This window comes from Tachypleus tridentatus, chromosome 9 (assembly GCF_004210375.1).
Source record: "Tachypleus tridentatus isolate NWPU-2018 chromosome 9, ASM421037v1, whole genome shotgun sequence".
NCBI classification, from domain to species: domain Eukaryota; kingdom Metazoa; phylum Arthropoda; class Merostomata; order Xiphosura; family Limulidae; genus Tachypleus; species Tachypleus tridentatus.
In genome coordinates this window covers 99,229,553-99,238,316 of record NC_134833.1, presented here as the reverse complement: position 1 = coordinate 99,238,316, position 8,764 = coordinate 99,229,553, and the positions used below count along the sequence as shown (strand labels likewise).

General features: G+C 34.9%; 1 long non-coding RNA gene across 1 annotated transcript; it reads right to left on the bottom strand.

The window, feature by feature from the left end:
* Positions 1-2,928: 2,928 nt before the first annotated feature.
* On the bottom strand, positions 2,929-4,347 carry LOC143227203 (uncharacterized). Its single transcript, XR_013014932.1, has 3 exons — positions 3,911-4,347; positions 3,202-3,330; positions 2,929-3,066 (listed from the first exon to the last, which is right to left on the bottom strand). It is a non-coding gene; the product is annotated as an uncharacterized LOC143227203 (long non-coding RNA).
* Positions 4,348-8,764: the final 4,417 nt, after the last annotated feature.

The following is an 8,764-nucleotide window of genomic DNA, read 5'->3' as shown; positions in this document are numbered from 1 at the left end:
TCGGGTCTATAGGCGTGGGAATTCTTGGCATTTCAGAATAATATTTATCATTGTTTTCTATTTTCATTTTTAAGACACCAGCTGAAGGTTTGGGGCATAAGCCCAGTGTGCCAGTGCCTTGTAATGCCTTAGGTTCTTCACAAATGTTTCAGATGTGACAGTGATTTCTATTTTCGAAAAATTAGGTATAAGAATTTCTAAAATACTTGTTTATTTAAACATCATTTAAGAATCACTAAAGTTTGTTTAACATATTAGTGGTTACATTTTGACGTTTTATGAAAGGTGTTGTGCAAGTAAACTTTAGTGATTTTAAACTGCTTTTATTGTATTTGGTGGAAAAGGTGTCAATATACAGTCTTGACCAAAATGTTTGCATACTGATGTTATTGTTTACATGCACGAAATAGCTTTTGAGTAAATGTCTAAGTAGTTTGTTTATTTCTAATTAAGCACAAAGCTGCACAATGGACTACTTGTGCTCTGCCCACCATGGGTATTGGAAAGTAGTTTCTAGCACTGTAAGTCTGCAGACGTACCGCTGTGCCACTGGAGGGGGTACTCAGTAGTGACAAAAAAGGTAGCATGTGGTTAGAACAACATCTACAAGTTGTTAATTTTGATCAGTATAAGATGTTTTGAAAATTTGTTCGTCAAAACACATAAACACCTGATTTGCATAAAATGATATGCTTTTGCTATAATCTTTTTCAAAACAGATCAACTCTTTATTCGAACAGTTTCTCTGTACTTGGTATAGAGCCATGTCTTGTCACAAATTATAGGGCGTCAAAGTTACTGGCAGAGATTATCGTGTTTTGATCAGGTTAATACATTAAGGTTGAAAAAACCTTGCAACACCTTTCGACAGGAATGACATGAACACATTCATTCCAGAATATGTAGAGAAACAGTGAAACAAGATAGGTAAAACAAGGTTATTTTGCAAGAGGGAGTTATCTGCAAAGTGATACTTATCATAATTCACCATCACTGTGTTACTTGGGCAGGACAGCACTACGACATACAGTTAGGACACTGACGAAATCTCATCTCTTCAGATGAATCCTGTTTCCGGTTTGTTAAAGCTGGTGGTGCGATTTGTGTTTTCCATTTGCCTGGTGAACAGAGGAGAGTCTTTCCTACAAATTAAGAATTAAAATAAATTTCTCAGTACTTGTTCCTACAAATTAAGAATTAAAATAAATTTCTCAGTACTCGGTGTTCTGATGGACCAGTTTGTGTTCTGATGGACCAGTGTTTTTTTTTACAGCAAAACTTTATCGAGGTGTCTGCTGTGTCTACTGAGTAGAATCGAAATCCTGGTTTTTAATGTTGTAAATCAATAGATCTATCATTATCTCACCGTAAGATGAACCAATCTGTCCCTGACTCAAGTGCATAGCTTTATAAGCAAATGAATAATTTCTATGCAAGTCTGAGAGGTGTGTGAATTTGGTGAATACCATGGTAATTAGCTTAGACTGCGCCTCCCCATGGCGCAGCGTTATATCTGCGAACTTACACCGTTACAAACCGAGTTTCGATACACGTGGTTGGCTTTCTATAGATTTGTGCTTAATTACAAATAAACTAATGCAGACTTCTTTGAAAGAAAAATGCGACATATTCTGCAATTACATTTGATATTGAAGAATAATATGTCTGGTTTATTTGTTAACTTAAATATTATAAGCGAGTAATCTTTCACTGCGAAAAGAACAACTTTTTGTGATGGTAAGCTTCAGCACAAGTAGCAAGATATAGAATGAACCAATTATTTCTATCGAACCCCGGTTTCTAGCAGTATGAGTCCGCAGACATGCCACTCTGTCACGGGGGGCGTTTGAAAGGGAATATTTTGCAGTTATAGCAATCACAATATTCGTGAATTTTGTAACTTTTTTTAGTAAAGCAAAATCGTGATTATTGGTTCATTCAGAATGAATAAAACATGGTCTATTTATTTATTTTTATAAGTAATTTTGATTAAGAAATGAGTTTGATTTGAATTATTAAAATATTTCCGAGCTTTGTAGACATTAATGAGTATTTTATTATTTTTGAAAAGGTAATACTTATTTGAAACATTTTGGTTAACTACATTTATTTGTGATATTATGGCATAACGTTTCTGTTGGCTATATTAATGCGATACTTGATTTATTTGTCAAATCAAATATTACTTTATTTATGTATCTAGATTTTATTTTGCTATGTTAAAGGGGCAAGTCATTATATTGTTCAACAAACAAGTTATAAAAGCTTTAAAGGTGAATTTAACAGAAAAAAGAAACTTTGCAGTCAAAAGAACTACCCATACTGATTAATTTTGCAGGTTCACATTCTTTATAAAAAATATTTGCTAATGAATGAAACATCGAACTTGGTGCAGAAAGAGCCCTTTCCCAGCGGCAATCCGAACGTTTTAGTTTTTACGTTTGCCGCTAGGAAAAGTACCGTGGCGTAATAGTTGCCAATCAAACCACCAACGCCGGCGAGTGAATGTAAATAAACATGGCCAGTGCATACGGAGAAACAGAGGCGGAGTCTGTTTTGAGTTTGTGTTCTGAACAGTGTCGAGTAGCACCATATCAATTCGAACCTACTTTGAACGAACCTAGAACAGTTACTTTTGACACAGATTTGACAAGTTCTAGTCAGAATCAGCACCTTCATCATCACACATATGAACATCATCAGTACCATCAGCATCTGTCACTTGTAATACAGAGGACTTCTTAGCACCAGGTGATGATTCTACAAAAATCAGTGAAAGAATTACATGTATATGAACAATGTACTGTTTATCAACAATCGTTTATAATAAATAATCAAAATAATATTAACAAGACTAATCTGACTATTGAATATTGTTAAATCATGAATAAAAAGGTCATATTCATATTCAAACTAACTTACCAGTATCACAAGCAAAATCTATTGTAGGAAGATTTTCTGTCTGGGTTGCCTTGCTACAGTCTTCAAGCCAGATAGTAATACTTGTACACCTCTGGAAACAGAATACCAGCCAGTCTGTGACCCTCTTGGAATACTTGGGATAGGCTAAAACAATAGGTTTATATTTAGGTATTGAAATAATAACATTCTTTCACGGTTAGATTCAAATTAATGTAAAAAAATTATACATCAATTATTGCAACTTATGAATGTTTAATCTAACAATCATGATCTACTTACAAGAGTCTGAACAGACACACTCTGCAATGAGTCAGCTCTAGAGTCTTGGCAGTCATCATCAGGGGTGGGCTGAATCACAACTTCCTCTACAGAAGTAGGCACTGTGTCATCAGCACTTTCCTCTTAAAGCTGAAAATATAAGATTATATATTAAAACAACATGCTTTATGAGGTTTATGAGATTTATACTTAATATGACAATGTCAAAATACTGTATTAAGATTAATTTTATTATGATGAGTTATGGAAATATGTTATGGAGTTTATATTTGATTTTTTACAAGTCTACAATTTTTGTTTTAAATACATAACATGTACTTGATTACTTCAACATGTTCAACACATAGTCTGATTTCAATTTATCTTGAAATGTTAAATTTGAAAAATGGGATTCTTCAAACTTTTCCATATTTAAAAATGATACAAAAACATGTACAGAATGATCTACCAGCTTTTAAACTTGGAATATACCCTATTTGGGATATAAAAAAAATAGCTTTTAAACTTGGAATATACCCTATTTGGGATAGATTTGTCCATTGTGTAGACTAGGAAATCAATGTTTCACTGACTTTTAGGTGTCACAAATGCAAAACACGCTCATGAATGTGAAATGTGTATGTCTAGTTACATTCTTCAAACACTTGTACTTTTTAAATTATTATATATTATACTAGATATTGTTTATCACTTTATACTGTACACATACCTTTAAGTTTGTTCTTTTCGTGATGGCAAGGGATGGCTTCAGAGGGGTGGAACCTGTATGCAGCAGGCTGAGATCAGTCCTCAGCTCTACACGAGTAATGATGGTGGGAACGATCCTGTCTGTTGCCGATGGTTTTTCAGTCTCAACCTGTCTGGCTTGAAACCCATGGAATCCAAAACAGTGGGATCCGACACAAAACATGAGCGTTCAAAGTGACCTTGACAAAGCTTTGCACGGTGTGAAGGTGTCCAGTTCTTCCTATTGACTATCCGCACCCATTGTCGCCACCTTGCCGGTTCCTTCTCCTCGCACGGAAACGAAAAGAAGCTTTTGCCCGATGCCTAACCGTTTTTACAACCATAAGCAACGCAGTATACCATGTTATCATAAAACAAACATAAAGTAGCAATATCAAGAAAAAAATAGTCTCACAAAGTATTTAATCCGAAAATAGCACCGATAGATTTATATAAAACACCAGCACTGAAAGGAACAAAATGGTCGGCGAGCAACGAAGCGTGTTTGGCAACACAGTCTGGATGTTGTCAAAGAATATTGTGTTGTTAATAACCGCTGTATGTGCAAACGTCTCACAAAAGCTTGGTAGAATGGACAAAACAAACACACGTGACTGGAGTAACAAGTTTCTGCATTAGAGGGATAAGTACATTCACAATTCCTACTGCAATGAGTAGCATGTATGCTACACCTGGATTAGTGATTTTTTTTATAGAAAATTTCAGACTGTGACTTGATTAGCTGAGCCATTTAAACCTACATTGCTAAATATACCTCTGTCCTATCAAAGGGTAAATCGATGTAGAGTTTTCAACCTTCGATTATGCTATAAATAGCAATGATTCTTGAGCATTGGATGTTGTGTTTTGACAATTATTATGATTCTTGACACTTTGTCATCCAAGACCGTAAATGAAAATTTTCTGTTATTTATTCCAGAATAAAAGGAACAGGTCAGAATACTCATCATTCTGGAGATTTTAAACTTTTAGACTACAGGGTTAAGGCCACTGAAATAATGCTATTTTCTTTTAACTCTATAAGCTGCTTATCCTGTCACTCACTATAACTGTTGTTTGTAGTGTTATCATATTCACTAATTTCCCTTGGGTAGTATCCACAGAATAATTGAAGATTTGACAGGAAATGTTTTGTAGTATGAAATCTAAATCTTATTACTTCTGACTGCATTTAATGGTAAAGAGACTGGACACAATGTGCAATAGAGTGAAGCAATCCTTTTTTTAAAATAACTCTGTGATTTTATTCAATGCACCTTTACTGGAAGTTTAAGAACTTTCAATGTATAAAAATATCTCAATGTGAAAAACAGTTACAGACTTAAAAACACAACATTATACATGTAATGCCATTCTTTTCCATGGCTTGTGTGCTACTGACGTTATTGTTTGCCATTCACATTATTATCTCAAAATATCACAGAACAGACCAATGGAAAAGATAAACGTCTTTGCTCACATAGTGCCACTTACGTTGCTGAGATTTTTCTCAGAAGAGAGTATATGTACTTGACCAAAGTTCAATGTTAAACTTCCATAGTTTATCTTCGTGAAAAATTTAAGACGAGCATTTGATCGAATGAAAAAGTATAAAACACCCTTGGATATTTGCATACTGCTTTCTTAAACCATGACTTTCTCATGAGCTCTAACAGTCATGCACCTGTCATTTGAGACACAAAGATAGACCCTGTACCATTGTCACAGTTATTATTAATTCTGGTTAAAAGAATTTGACTTTCCAGGATGGATTTGTTTGTTTTTTAATTTAGCGCAAAGTTACACGAGGGTTATTTGCGCTTTCCGTCTTAAATTCAACAAACATATGTTTAATTCGATTTTCTTCTAAAATGAAAGGTGTAAGAAAATACAGGTATTCCCCAGTTAGAAATCGAACGCCAGTCTCCCGCGTGACAGGCGGGGATACTCACCACTATACTACCGAAGACCGATTACAATATCTCAAGCGTTGTTTTTAATCACTAAGTCATTTTAATTACTTGTAGGAAACAGGAAGAACTATAAATCACATCAACGTAAAAATACCTCTTTATATCGAATCGACCATGTGTTTCAATTCCATTACTATTTTAACTAGTAGTACTTCGTTTCACTTTAAAATTCTAACGCCCGTAGGGGCGTTATAATGTGACGGTCAATCCCACTATTTGTTCGTAAAAGAGTAGCCCAAGATTTCGTTGTGGGTGGTGATGACTAGCTGCCTTCCCTCTTGTCTTACAGTGCTAAATTAGGGACGGCTAGCACAGATAGCCCTCGAGTAGTTTTGTGCGAAATTCACATAGAAACAAACAAACATAAGGCTAATTTTGTAATCATGTGTATAAGAGTATTCGAAATTTTAATCAGTCATATAAATCGTAATGAGAAAAAAAGATTGTAAATGTTTCATTACGTGAAAAAATATAAGATCGATTTAAATAAACAAAAATAATAAAAGTTCAACTGTACGTGATGGACGTCGAAGAAGATTTCTTTGACGACCGCCCTTGAAAAGACGTTTTTGCATAGGTATCGATAGAAAAATGTACGCGAGGGTGAAAAGGAAGCGAAAAGGGTCGAAAGTGCCTCCTTTGAAGAGAGCTAGAAAAACAAATTCTAATCGATAATCTTTTCTTGAAAACTATAATCATTCCAATGGAAATTTCAAGTGGAAATTGTGGTTTTATTTAGATGTTGGCGCATGATGCTGTATATATGTAAGTTTATAGAAGAAGTCTTGGGATGGTGGAAAATACTAGTGATCGAGAGACTTTCGAAGCATATAGAAACTATTGTGGAACATAAACACAAGAATCAGTTTATAATTAGGTGAGCTGAGAGAGTGCTAGCCATTAACCGAAGCCTCTCTTTGATTTTATACGATCGACATTCCGAGAAACTTCACAAATCACTTTATCTGTACGTTATTTTTAAAGGCATTGATGTGTAATTTCGTCGAAGTTTAAAGTGAAACGAAGTACTACTAGGTAATATAGTAATGCAATTGAAATGACATGGTCGAGTCGATATAAAGAGGTATATTTACGTTTATGTGATTTATACTTCTTCCTGTTTCCTCCGAGTAATCTAAATAACATAATGATTAAAACAACGCTTGAGAGGTTGTTATCGTTCCTCGGTAGTATAGTGGTGAGTATCCCCGCCTGTCACGCGGGAGACCGGGTTCGATTCCCCGCCGGGGAGTACGTTAATTTTCTTATACCCTTCATTTTAGAAGAAAATCGATTGAAACATATGTTTCTTGAAATTAAGTTCTTCGATGTTCACTGATAACATCGTCTATTCGTGTCAAGAAATGGTTATCGGACACTTCTGTTTTGTTAAAGTATTTTATGTTATGAGTAAAAGTATTTAGAGTTCACTGTTCTTTTTTTAATGAGAAAGAATGTATTTCACTCGTTCAATGTCCCATACGATATTGGTGTCCCTAACGTTCAGCAACACTCTTTATCTGTGAAGTACGTAATAATATTGATGAGCGTACATGTCATTCGTGCATTCTTTCTTGTCTTCCTCTGTGGAAAGCTTTTGTAGAATTTACGAAAACAAACGTTTCACTACTGTCGCATTGCCTAATAGCAATCGATGGTTTGGGGAATTTATAAAATTAATCTTTTTTTTTTCGTTTAATGTGTTCCTAAATGTTAGAAAGTAGTTGTTACTGATGTTTTTGATAATACCTTTAATATGGCTAATAGGGCCCGGCATGGCCAAGCGTGATAAAACGTGCGACTCGTAATCTGAAGGTCGCGGGTTCGCATCCCCTTCGCGCCAATCATGCTCGCCCTTTCAGCCGTGGGGCGTTATAATGTAACGGTCAATCCCACTATTTGTTCGTAAAAGAGTAGCCCAAGATTTCGTTGTGGGTGGTGATGACTATCTGCCTTCCCTCTTGTCTTACAGTGCTAAATTAGGGACGGCTAGCACAGATAGCCCTCGAGTAGTTTTGTGCGAAATTCACATAGAAACAAACAAACATAAGGCTAATTTTGTAATCATGTGTATAAGAGTATTCGAAATTTTAATCAGTCATATAAATCGTAATGAGAAAAAAAGATTGTAAATGTTTCATTACGTGAAAAATATAAGATCGATTTAAATAAACAAAAATAATAAATGTTCAACTGTACGTGATGGACGTCGAAGAAGATTTCTTTGACGACCGCCCTTGAAAAGACGTTTTTGCATAGGTATCGATAGAAAAATGTACGCGAGGGTGAAAAGGAAGCGAAAAGGGTCGAAAGTGCCTCCTTTGAACAGAGCTAGAAAAACAAATTCTAATCGATAATCTTTTCTTGAAAACTATAATCATTCCAATGGAAATTTCAAGTGGAAATTGTGGTTTTATTTAGATGTTGGCGCATGATGCTGTATATATGTAAGTTTATAGAAGAAGTCTTGGGATGGTGGAAAATACTAGTGATCGAGAGACTTTCGAAGCATATAGAAACTATTGTGGAACATAAACACAAGAATCAGTTTATAATTAGGTGAGCTGAGAGAGTGCTAGCCATTAACCGAAGCCTCTCTTTGATTTTATACGATCGACATTCCGAGAAACTTCACAAATCACTTTATCTGTACGTTATTTTTAAAGGCATTGATGTGTAATTTCGTCGAAGTTTAAAGTGAAACGAAGTACTACTAGGTAATATAGTAATGCAATTGAAATGACATGGTCGAGTCGATATAAAGAGGTATATTTACGTTTATGTGATTTACACTTCTTCCTGTTTCCTCCGAGTAATCTAAATAACATAATGATTAAAAACAACGCTTGAGAGGTTGTTATCGT